General features: G+C 37.0%; 1 non-coding gene and 1 pseudogene across 1 annotated transcript; both read left to right on the top strand.

The window, feature by feature from the left end:
• The first annotated feature begins 896 nt into the window (after nt 1-896).
• On the top strand, nt 897-1,942 carry LOC142448666 (transformer-2 protein homolog alpha pseudogene; annotated as a pseudogene).
• Nucleotides 1,943-11,014: 9,072 nt separating this feature from the next.
• LOC142449481 (U6 spliceosomal RNA) lies at nt 11,015-11,121 on the top strand. The gene has a single exon (XR_012784641.1). It is a non-coding gene; the product is annotated as a U6 spliceosomal RNA (small nuclear RNA).
• The last annotated feature ends 1,243 nt before the right edge of the window (nt 11,122-12,364 follow it).

Genomic DNA, 12,364 nt, shown 5'->3' with positions numbered 1-12,364 from the left:
TTACTGAGCATTATATCTTTTTGCAGAGATTGGTCCTTCTTGATAATGTCCAAAGTCCCTATGATGACATCTCACTATCCCCACTTCAAAGGTGCATTCCACCTCTACTTTAGCAAGGCAGTGGACTAGTCAATATTTCTCAACACCATAATTAAAATGCATCAACTCTCCTTTAGTTTTCATTAATTAGGGAGTACAACAGAAGCTGAATTTGAGAAGTTCAATTAAGTTTAAAATTTACCTATCCCCCTTAACTTCTCTACACTAGCGAGCTTCCATCTGAAAAAAAAAATCAACCTTTCAGTATGGGCATGTGGTGATAGTATGAAATTTAAATGGAATGATGCAAATTCAGCACTTAGTCCATTGAATGCTGTCTAACAGAAATGAACTATTAGTGATGTTACTATGCTTTCTTTAAGGTAATAGAAGATTTCAAAATAAATAATCTGCACATATTTTTAAAGGATATTTTTAAATACCGCTAGCTGATATTTGTCATGTTTTAAAAAAACGGATGAATTGCACGTATGATCCTATCCAGATTTAATTTTATTTTCAATTTTAATAGAAAGGCACAAACTAATACACTTGATAAAAATAAAACAAATGAGACCAAAGCAAGACAGCATTTAAAGTTTATGAGGTAATTAAAGACCTCTAGATTACTTCATTATGAGACTGCTTGAAAATGCACTAAAATCATTTTTAAATGCTTCACATTTAAATATTTAAGTTGTCACTATCTTTTATCTTCATTGTTTTGACCTATTATGGTATTTTTAATTATTTATGCTTACTTTAAGAATATATAACAACTCTTGAAATTGCATTTGTATTTTCTCATAAAATTAATTTGAACTACATGTCTTTATAAAAATAACAGTAGGGCCATTTTGCAGGAGCTTGTGACCGAGTGGGAGTGGAGCGGAGCGGCAGTTGTTGCCGACTCTTCCCTCCTTCCCACTGTGCGGTCGGCGAGCTGGTCCGGCCCTCGGCCCTACAGCCGAGGCTTGTCTCGTACTTAGTTCTGGAGGACGCCTGGCCGACATGAGTGATGTAGAGGAGAACAACTTCGAGGGCAGAGAGTCTCGCTCTCAGTCAAAATCTCCGACGGGAACTCCTGCTCGTGTAAAATCGGAGAGCAGGTCAGGCTCTCGGAGTCCATCACGGGTTTCCAAACACTCCGGATCTCATTCTCGATCACAGTCTAAATCTAGGTCGAGATCTAGGAGGCATTCTCATAGACATTACACTCGATCCAGATCCCACTCTCATTATCATAGGAGACGATCTCGAAGTAGATCATACACACCAGACTACCGACGCCGAAGGAGCCGAAGTCGAAGTCACTCTCCAATGTCTAACTGGAGGAGACATACAGGCAGCAGAGCAAATCCGGATCCTAACACTTGTCTTGGAGTATTTGGCCTCAGTTTGTACACAACAGAGAGAGATCTTCGTGAAGTATCCTCTCGATATGGACCATTGAGTAGTGTTAATGTGGTTTATGATCAGCGAACTGGACGGTCCCGAGGATTTGCTTTTGTTTATTTTGAAAGAATAGATGACTCAAAGGAGGCTATGGAAAGGGCAAATGGAATGGAGCTTGATGGCAGAAGAATTCGTGTGGATTATTCCATCACCAAGAGAGCGCACACACCTACACCAGGCATCTACATGGGCAGACCGACTCACAGTGGTGGCGGTGGTGGTGGAGGAGGAGGAGGAGGCGGTGGCGGGGACGGTGGTGGCAGACGTCGAGATTCCTACTACGATAGAGGATACGATCGTAGGTATGACAGAAACGAAGACGATGATTACCGGTACAGAAGAAGATCACCTTCTCCTTACTATAGTCGATACCGTTCACGATCAAGGTCTTGTTCTTACATCACAAGGCGCTATTGATAAATTGAATGGTTGCGGTTGAAGACCATTTTTTTTTAAGCACCCTTTTGCAAACGTCTTTGGTTTAATATCTAGATTTTGTCGGTTGTATTGCTGTTTTCCACTCGTCACTATACTCTAAAGGTGGAATTGTTAGTGAGCAGTTAAACATCATGAGTTAAAAAGGAACCCTGGTGTCAGTTTGGTAAATTATTTTTCTTTCTTTATAGAAAATTAACTTGTAGCTAATCAGATGAGGATAGAAAATGACCTTTTAAAAATTCATTTTGTGTTAGACATTGTATATTAAGACGTGTATGTTTGATGCTTTTCTGTTTTAATTGTTTATTTTGGGTAGATGGTAACAAAGTAACTCTGTCATGTCAAGATTGGCTGGGGTGGCACGGATCTGTCAAATAGTTGAGTGTAGACAATTTGGAGCTATAGAAGAAAATTCTTATGTGGTCATTTCTTTTAAAGAATGGAAGTTTGAATCTAGAAAATTAAGTTTTTGTTAAAGATGAAAAACATGTAGGCTCCTCCATAACATGTATTTGAAATACATCTATTATCTGTTATACCTTGCCAACTTAAAATTTGATGTGTGTGTTAAACTTTGAGGTTTAAATATGCCCTAATCATTGAAGGACAACCCTTATTTATTAACTAGAGCAACTGTATAATTTGCTGTTAGAAATTTTGGTATTGGAGCAATGGTTATTTTATAGTCTTTAGAAGATATGTGTGGGGAAAAATTCTTTCAAATAAAACTTAATTTCCTTCAAAAATAACAGTAGAAATACATTTATTTCCCCAAAGTAAATCTTAAAACAATTTAGCATTGAATATAATTAAATTATATTAATAATAGTATTTATCTCAATTCTGCAATCGATATAAAAATAAGTGATATAAAAGAGAATGTAATAAAAGGGGATTTTGTTATTTGATCTCTCTCCCCCTGTCCTAGAGGAGAACAAATACTAAAAAACATTTTTTCCTCTTTCTACTTATTATTTTACTTTTTAGGGTCAAACAGTGTATTTGACTATACATCTTATATTTATACATATTTTATAATCTTTTAAAGTTTTAATTAACAATTGAATATATAAATGTGTGTATATATATATACATATATATATCTGTGGTTCTTAGGCCTAGAATTTAGGAAGAAATTGGAGCAAATTTTCCCTGGCACTTAGTGAATATTGCAAACCACAAGAGTGGAATGTCTCCTGACCCAGATATGCTTTTTGATCAACTTGTTATAGTGAACATCTTTATTTTATTCCACTCCAGTCTACTCATTATCATTATTTCAAGCAGATTCTACTCTGTGACTCTCTCTTCCCCCTTGTTCTACAAGTACCGCTTCTGTATGTTCTCATGTGCTCAGAGAAACAACGCAAAGGCAATGACCCTCTGACACAATCCCAAACTGTACTGCAGTCCTTGAGAGTGAGTCAGGATCCAAATTAGGTTTTTGATATCTGCCTGAGACCACAAAGCCCATTTCACTCCATATATGACAAGGAATAAAGCAATGCTGCAGAAATTAATTCAGGAAACATAGGGAGGGGGGTGGGTTTTTAAACTTTAAACCTCCAGAAATATTTTCATAATAAAATACAACTCTTATCCATTCGATGAATAATCTAGATATTATCAGTTCCAAGGCTTTAATTTGGACAAGCTGAGTGGGTCATGGGGTTTGGAGCGAAATTTAGCGCACTGTCATCATCAGAAGGCTGGCCTGTTCTGTAAGTGTCTGTTCCAAGAGGGGCTTCCCTAAGCTCTTCCGAATTTGTCTACTGTGTTTGGCACAGGAAGCAGAATGAGCTGATTATTCAGAGGCCCTGGGATTCTTTGGGGAGAAAACGGATATTTAGAGCAGTGATTCAGGGAAAATGACTGCAGGGACCCAGGAGCAGGAGGTCATGGGAGAACAAGAGACAGATGGCATTCATTTGCATCCTGGCTGGTGGTTTGAGGAAATATTATTTACATATATAAATAGGAGTTCCTTCAGGGACTTGGGGTTCTTTCACAATCAGTTATTAAATGTATATTTAACTCATTCAGTCAGTCACTTACTCAACAATTACTTATCAAGCTACTCCTGGGTGCTGGACACTGAGGAGAGCTGGATGATTAAAGCAGATCTAATCTGACCTTCATAGATCGAGAGGAACTGGCTGCTGTTGTTTTAAAGTGAACTTTTAAATTTTTTGAACAATTTTAGACCTACAAGTGAAAAAAATAAAAGGCGGTATAGTCTATATATTCTACACCCTGGTCCTCTTATTATTCATATCCTACATTAAGAATTTAAAAATTGCCATTCAATTGATTTTGACTCATAGTGACCCTACATACCTCAGAGTATGCTCCGTTAGATAGCGATTTCAAAGACTGTACATTAGGAGTGAGATCAGTGGATCATTCCAGGGTACTGGAATTTGCAATATTTTGCAATTAGCAATCAGGAATGTACCACTAATATTCCTATATTTTTATTGCAGTATACTTATCAATTAATGAATAATATTAAAACATTATAAGTAAGTCCATATATCATTCAATTTTAAGAAAAAATTAGACACACCCACACTATAGCTACCAAATTCTATCGAGGATACTACAAACTCCATTTTCATTAATCATCTGTTTCCTAGGATCATCCTGACTATGGCATTTCCCCAGTCTTTCTTGTTTTGGATGACTTGTCATTTTCAGAAGTCATGGCAATCTTCTCCCGAAAACTTTGCAAAATTGGAAACCCTATGGGACAGTTCTACTCTGTCCAACAGGTTTGCTTTGAGTCAAAATTGACTCAAGAACAATGGATGTGGTTAGATATATGTTAGACTACTTCTCAGTTGGGATTTTCCCAATGCATTCCTCTTGATTGAACTGGGGTTGTGGGTTTTGAAGAGAAAGACCACACAAGTAGAATGTCCTTCATATCTTCTCAAGGGTGCATACTGTCAACATGATTTATTGCTGTTGATTTTAACCTTGATCGGTTGGCCAAGGTAGTTTATCAGATTTCTCCACTGTAAAGTTATATTTTCCTCCTCTCCATATGATAGTTTTAATAGGAGCAACTATAAACAGGATTTTTCTATAAAGTGAGAGGATAAATAAGATAAGGAAAATATGAGGGGTTATGAAAATGTACAAGAGTATGATGCAATATGTCCTGTGGTAAAAGGAAGCCTCACTCTTATAAAATCATGCTAAAATGTCCCCAAGCACATCAAATTAATGTTCTAAATGGGAACACCACAGGATTGCTTGGTTTCGGCATTTAATTACTTTATTTACATACCTTACAAAGTTACTCTATTTGAGAGTTCAAGAAAGGATTTCTGCTCGACAGAATTTCTAAGGGGATATGTTGTTTCCTAAGCTACCCACCCCCAAGAATGACCTTCCAAAGAACAATTTAGAATTATTTGAATTATAAAGGGTCTGAACATAAAAGGACAGAACCAATAACAGATGTCAAGAATAAAAACTTCCAGGGTGTTGGGAGAAGCACAGTTTGAACAAATTCACCAAAAGAGTACAGTGATCATAAGAAAGAAGAGAGAATATTATGAGAAGAGAAAGTAGGAAAACAGACATGATTTATCTATTAGTTATTATTATACCAGCTCATACCTCACAAATATTTAAAAGTTAGATGGAAAATAACTTATTGTTTTGTAACAGCTTATTTCTCCTCAGGCAGTATGATCGTTAAGGTTTTGGGTTAAATCTGCTGGGCCAAAATTCTCAGAGGTTGGCAGTTCCTATCTAGTAATCCCACATGATTAGATCTAACACATGTAATTACCTCCATAAGAAGATATGCTATGTTCAGTTGAATCAATTATAAAGAACATTCCTTAGGGCTTTGCATGGCCTGCTTTGAATATAAGTTGATGCTGTGGACAACCTGCTTGCTGGCTGCTGGTTCTGGATTATGTATCTGGCTCGTTGACCACAAACCCTTTCAACTGGAGCCAATGGCCTGCAGCATTGCCTGCTGAGCGTGGATGCTTTGAGGAGCCTACCATCTGATTTACCCACCATGGAGTCATTGGCCTCTGCAGCCATTATCATGCCATCTTCCTGGCAATCTTACATTTGTTAGCCCTGGCAGCTGTAAAAGTCAGACCAGACTCCTGGCTAGAGTCTAACCCATGTACTTGGAAATTACTCAAACTTAAAACTTATCCACTTCTACAGCTGTGTGAAGAATTTTCTGTATATAAATTTTTCTATATATATATATACATGAGAGTCACTGATTTTGCTTCTCTAGAAAACTCAGACTAAGACAAATCATATAAATGTATATTGATTGATGAGAAGAATGGAGAAATATGAGGAAGTGTGCTCCTCCCCCCCCCCCAAAAAAAAAGCTCGCAGAACTTTCACACTATTCCGTTTTTCTAGATCGATGAACATCAAGCAACTCACTCTGAGTTAGTGCACCCAGTGGCATCACCTGGGAAGGTTCTCTCTGGTCACAGTGAATTCTTTTTGTAAAGTAGTTTCACATGAACTTTGCTTTCTATGATGGCCAATTTAAGAGAACAGCATGTAGCAGTGAAATTTGGCTTCCTGGTTGAGAATAATGCCGCAGAAACTGTTGTGATGTTGAAAAAAGCTTACAAGGACAGCACTATGGGAAAAACCCAAGTGAGTGAGTGAGTTTTCAAGTTTCTAATAAGGTGAAATGTCAATTGAAGCCAAATCTCAATCTGAATGTCTGTCAACTTCCAGAACGGATGAAACTGTCAACTTGTAGTGTGCATGGAGTTCATTCCACCATGTCAGATTGTTAATCAAGCTTTCTATTTAGAGGTTCTGAAAAATGTGCTCCAAACAAGGTCTGATTGGTAGCAGGCGGGGAGTGGTTTTACCACCATGACAATGCACCTGTTCATGCAGCCATCTCAGTGCAGCAGTTTGTGGCCACAAACATCATGCCTTGTTTCCTCACACACCTTGCTCACCTGACCTTGCTCCGTGTGACTTCTTTTTGTCTCTATGAATGAAGAGAGACACAAAGGACAGCAATTTGATGATATAGAAGAGGCGAAGAAAAAAATGATGGAGACGCTGTCAGCCATCTGTTCTGTTTAGATGAGTCTGAAAAATATTTCCAAGAATGGAATCACAGATTTGACAAATGTATTAAGAGTACTTCAACGGTGAGAAGTTTGTTTCTTCAAAAAAAAATAGCTTTGAAAACAAATTCCGTTTTGTTTTTTCTTTGTGGGGGAGGTACTACCTCATATAATATCAATGAGCAAGGGCACGGTATGCTCTAGGAAACAGTGAGAAAAATGATATCACCACATACTTAACAACTCTAACTTCTGGAGAGATTAGCATAATCCACTAAACTGGAAATTTAACTGTGAACAATGTTATTTAAAAAATAGACAAACAATTACCTTCAGGTTGAATCTCTGCAGAACAGAGAAGAACTATCCCATCAATTCTACAGAGAAATAGAGTGACAAATCTTTCTCCCATGGAGTTACTAGGGACTTTCTCTTTAGAACACACACTTAACCACTGTGTAATACAATTTGCTATAGAAACTTGAGAAATATGTCTCCTAAAAGGTAAATATTAAATCCCAAAGGATCTCATAATTAAGGCACTATTAGCCACAACAACTTCCACTTATATTCTTAATTGATCTTTTCTTTTACCCAGTTCTCCATTTGTAACAATGCATTTTTCCTTCAAATTCAGGTTTCCTGTTTTAAAACTCATAGGGTTTTGAAACCATAGGGTCACTAAGAGTCTGCACCGACTCTGGCGCTAGGCTTAGTTCTTATTTGAAAATGCAGGCACTTGTGCACAATAGAGTTAAGGCCTTTGGCATTCAGGATACGCTGGTGTCATGACTCCCATCCGGCTCTTCCCCTTGCATTTTGTTTCTCTCTTCATGTTATCTGATTCGTGGCTTCTATCTTCTCTGTCAAGTGAGAGCTCTTGGCCCTAGCCTGGAGGCTTGGCCTCCTTTAAAACCATCTTCAACTGTGATCATAACCACTTGTACGGCTCTCGTTCTGAATCCACGCTGCAAGTCAGATGTTCTTACTCTTTCAGCACCTAGTTGTTGTACACTAACTATGTCAGGTTCTATCGCGAATACTAGAAGTGAAATCATATGATTACTAGCTACATGAAAGATTCATTTATGTTTGATAAATCATATATTATTAGCACAGATATCATAGTACAATGTTGCAAGGCTAAAAGAGAATTGAATAAAATCATAAATGCAATTTGAGTAGCCCAGCATCTGACAATAATAGGAACCAAGAAGTTGCAGAAGCTGTTGCTGTTGATATAAAATTAAGAAGGTGGCAGCTTTGTAGTGCTCTTGAATCTTCCTCTATGTCATTTCTTGTCTGATCATTTCATTCTGAACAAAGAACCTCTTGAATTAAGATAAGGTCTGATCCTATGCTCTCATCAGGGACTCCAGTCAGATTGTGGATTATTTTTCTGTGACAAAATGATATTTTTCACCAGTACATCTCCACCCTCCTTAGTCCATGGGCTGTGTTAAAAATTAGTTGGGGATTGTGGAGAATATAACAGTGAAAATTCCTGTGCTATAATCTGAAAGCTTTGTATCAAAAGTTAAACCCGGGTTGTAGATTTTTACAAATTCACCTGGGTGAATACTAAAATAAAGCCACACACTCACTGTGTTTTGTATGTCTAATTGTGTATCTACCCAACCTATCCTTTATATCCAGGTCAGACTTCAGAAATGTAGAAGCCAGTTTGCCTTACTTACAAGTAATGGCTTTAAAATGATATTAATATTGCTTTTCAAGATGCAAGTTATTGTTCATATAAAATTCTGCAAAGATAGTGACAGGAAGGTTTGTTTGTACAGTCCAATTATTAGGGGGATTATCGGTACAGTCTAGTCAGTCTTCACTCAATATAACCTTATGTACAATAGAAGGAACCATTGCCCAACCCGATTGCACCCTTCAAAATTTTGTGTGAGCCCATTTTGGGGGTCACTATGCCAATCTATCCAGTCGAAGGACTTTAACTATTTCATTGACTCTCTATTTTATCAACCAGGATGTCTGTCTCCAAGGACTGGTTCACTCTGATGCTCTAGCCGAAGCATGTGAGACAAAATCTCTCCATCATATCATACCTACATTCTGAAAATATTTTTATTTTTATCATTTTAGACATGCCAAGGATTATAAAAGTGATACTATCATTTTAGTCACAGAAACAAATGAATTCTAGAAATACTCAGCAACCACAATAGAGCATATTTTAATGCAATATTTAACAAAACTACTTGATGTCATAAGATAAAGGCATCAGCAATATTACTGATTCTTCTTTTTGACATAGGCACCAATATGTCTCTGCAGGGTACTGATCCTAAAGATATACATCAATGAAACATTTTGTTATTTTGGGGATACATGTATGAAATGACACATCCAGTCTCTTATGAAGTGTTTAAAATTCACCGAGAAACAAACAGAGAAGTGAACTCATCTGTAGTGCTTGATGATCATGTGTGCATATGTATGTACATGTGATAGTGGGGGTGGTGATGGAGTTTTCCTTTCTGAAATGTTGATGGAGGAGTAATGATTGGCAAGAGAGAAGGTACAGAACAGGGAATTTGCCAAGGAACAGATATTTACTTAAGTGAATACCATTAATAAATGAATAAAACTAATTAATCCATTGCAGATAAAGCCAGTTACACAGACTTAACTGTATATTTCATTATATTGATGTCATTAAAGTGGACTTCATATTGTACAGAGGCATGTTCTTACTGCTGTTGAATGGGTTCTGACTCAGACTGGTCTTATGAACAAGAGAGCAAACTGCTGGATCGTGAGTCAAGTTCACGGTCAGTGTTGGAGTGTCCTGGAGCAGCCCTCTGTCTAGCCTTCACATTGGGGTTCTTCTACGTGAGAATGAAAGGCTCATCTATGATATACTATACTGGAAATTAAATATACTTCAATACTAAAAGTCCTGCAATACAAAGGGATATTTCGACATTACCAGGTCTCTTACAGAAACTTAGAGGGGAAAAAATTACATGGCTAATATCTAGTATTCATGAATAGAGCATGTAATTAGGCACTTGATGCATAAAGATACAAGATCAATTACTTTTAGCATTTTTAACGCATGCCTAATATGGGGGTGGGTGATTTCTCGTGTGAGTGGAAACTTTCAAGAGGAGTTAGGTAGACTTCTGCAAGGTGGAGGATGAGATGGAAGAGACCATATAAATTACTAGAACTGCACTGCATGAAGCAGAAGAAAAGAAAAAATATGTATTTGTGGAGACAAACAATGAAAATCCAGTCTTGTTTTTGCTCTTAAGTACAGATAGGAATAGGGAGCAGAGTAAAATATTCTCCAGGCAATCCTCACAACAGCAATACTCTAACAACAGCATGCTAGAACAGGAGCTCACATTACAATTGAACCTGGAAATGTGCTAAAGATTGAGTTGCAATCATTCCCAGTTGCCTCTCTATGCATGATCAATTGAACCACAAATCCACTCTTAAGCAATGACGACTCCTATGTCAAATCTCAGCTTCAAACAATTTCTATAAAATAACACTTTCCTGATAATTTTTTAATAAGCATATAAATATTTGTGTATGTAAAGAACTATGAACAACAGATTGAAGAGATTCAAGGTGGCAGTATTAGATTAATAAAGACCACAGATTTGAAGCAGGAAAATTCTGAATATAAAAATAGCATGTTGAATATATACTTTTTGCATTAAAATTAATGCTGGACATATAAATAAGAACAAACATGTCCAGATTATTTTAGAAGAGTAACAAATTGAATTTGCTGAAACAAAATCTATTACCATGAAACTCATAAGAGAAATTGAACACTAATATCCTAGATAATGAGGTGAAGACAGATTTACTGAACTAGAGAGTGATTTAAAGTCCCTGCACAGGATGTTGGAGCAAATATACAAAGAGTTGAAAATTAAAATAGACTCTAAAATATATTACAAGATGCTTAAAAGTGCTATTTTGGATGCAAATTAGAAACGAAATAATTCGTGCTTGCTTTGGCAGCACATATACTAAAATTGGAACAATACAGAGAAGATTAGCATGGCCCCTGTACAAGGATGACATGCAAATTCGTGAAGCGTTCCATTAAAAAAAAGAAAAAGAATTCAATGGGGGGACATTTTCCACAAACTACAACTGATTATCTATAAAGTTGATAAAACTAAAATGCTAGACTCAGAAAAACCAGTGAATATTTTTAAGCCAAATAGAAAAAAACCCTATAGGCACAAAAACCAATTTTTAAGAAGCCAAGTCTCAAAAGCAGCCGTGCCAAGCTGATTGTGACTTGAAGGAGTCACACAGGACAGTGGAATTGCCTCATTGGAGTAGATAGCCTGCTCTTTCTTCTGCCTAGTGGTAATGTGTTAGTCTGGTTGACTAGAGAAACAAATCCAGAGACCCTCATATGTGTATAAGAAAGAACTTTGTATGCAAGCGCAATTGAATATTGAGAAAGCATCCCAGTCCAGTCCAGATCAAGTCCATATGTCTGATATTAGCCCATATGTCAAATAACAACTTATAAATTACTCTTCAGATTCACGAAACACATGCAATGGTGCCAAATGCAGGAATGTCAAGGGCGGTGGGCGGAAAGTCTTGTGAATCCAGTGATGGTAGAAACATCTCAGCGCTGGCAGGGTTCTCCACGTGACTCCTCCAGCTCCAGGGCTCTGGCTGCATCAGTGTAGCTCCATGAGGCTCATCATCAGGAATTTCTCACAGGGGTGAGCACGTGTCCCACCTCCAAGAAGCTATTTATCTCCTTAGTGCCTCCAAATGAGGTCATCAAGGTGCGACCTGATTGAGAGACTAAATTCCATCCCTTCACTTTTTAGTGTCAAATTGATAAAATATTATGTAACTATCATAGATAAGTACTTTTAATTTTTCCTTTTTCTGTTAGTAGCAAAGTTATTAACCAATGTGCTGCCCAGGAGTCTAAAAGAAATCATCTCCAATAAATAACTAAATGAAAATAAACACACAAATCCACTCAGGGGACCATCTAGCTCAGTTGTTTTCAGCCTTCCTAACGCCGTGACCCTTTAATACGGTTCCTCATGTTGTGTTGACCCTCAACCATAAAATTATATTTGCTGCTACTTCATAACTGTCATTTTACTACTGTTATGGATCATAATGTAAAGAGTTGATATGTCGGATGTGTTTTCATTGTTACAAATTGAACATATTGAAGCATAGTGATTAATCACAAAATAATATACAATTATATATTATGAAATATTTATTTCTAATTACACATAAATAAAATGTCTTGAAACATGATGTAGCATGAGTAACAATCTTCACATCGGGTACTCATATGTGAT

Source organism: Tenrec ecaudatus, chromosome 5 (genome assembly GCF_050624435.1).
Source record: "Tenrec ecaudatus isolate mTenEca1 chromosome 5, mTenEca1.hap1, whole genome shotgun sequence".
NCBI classification, from domain to species: domain Eukaryota; kingdom Metazoa; phylum Chordata; class Mammalia; order Afrosoricida; family Tenrecidae; genus Tenrec; species Tenrec ecaudatus.
The sequence above is the reverse complement of the archived record's forward strand: the minus strand, read 5'-3'. Positions and strand labels throughout refer to the sequence as shown.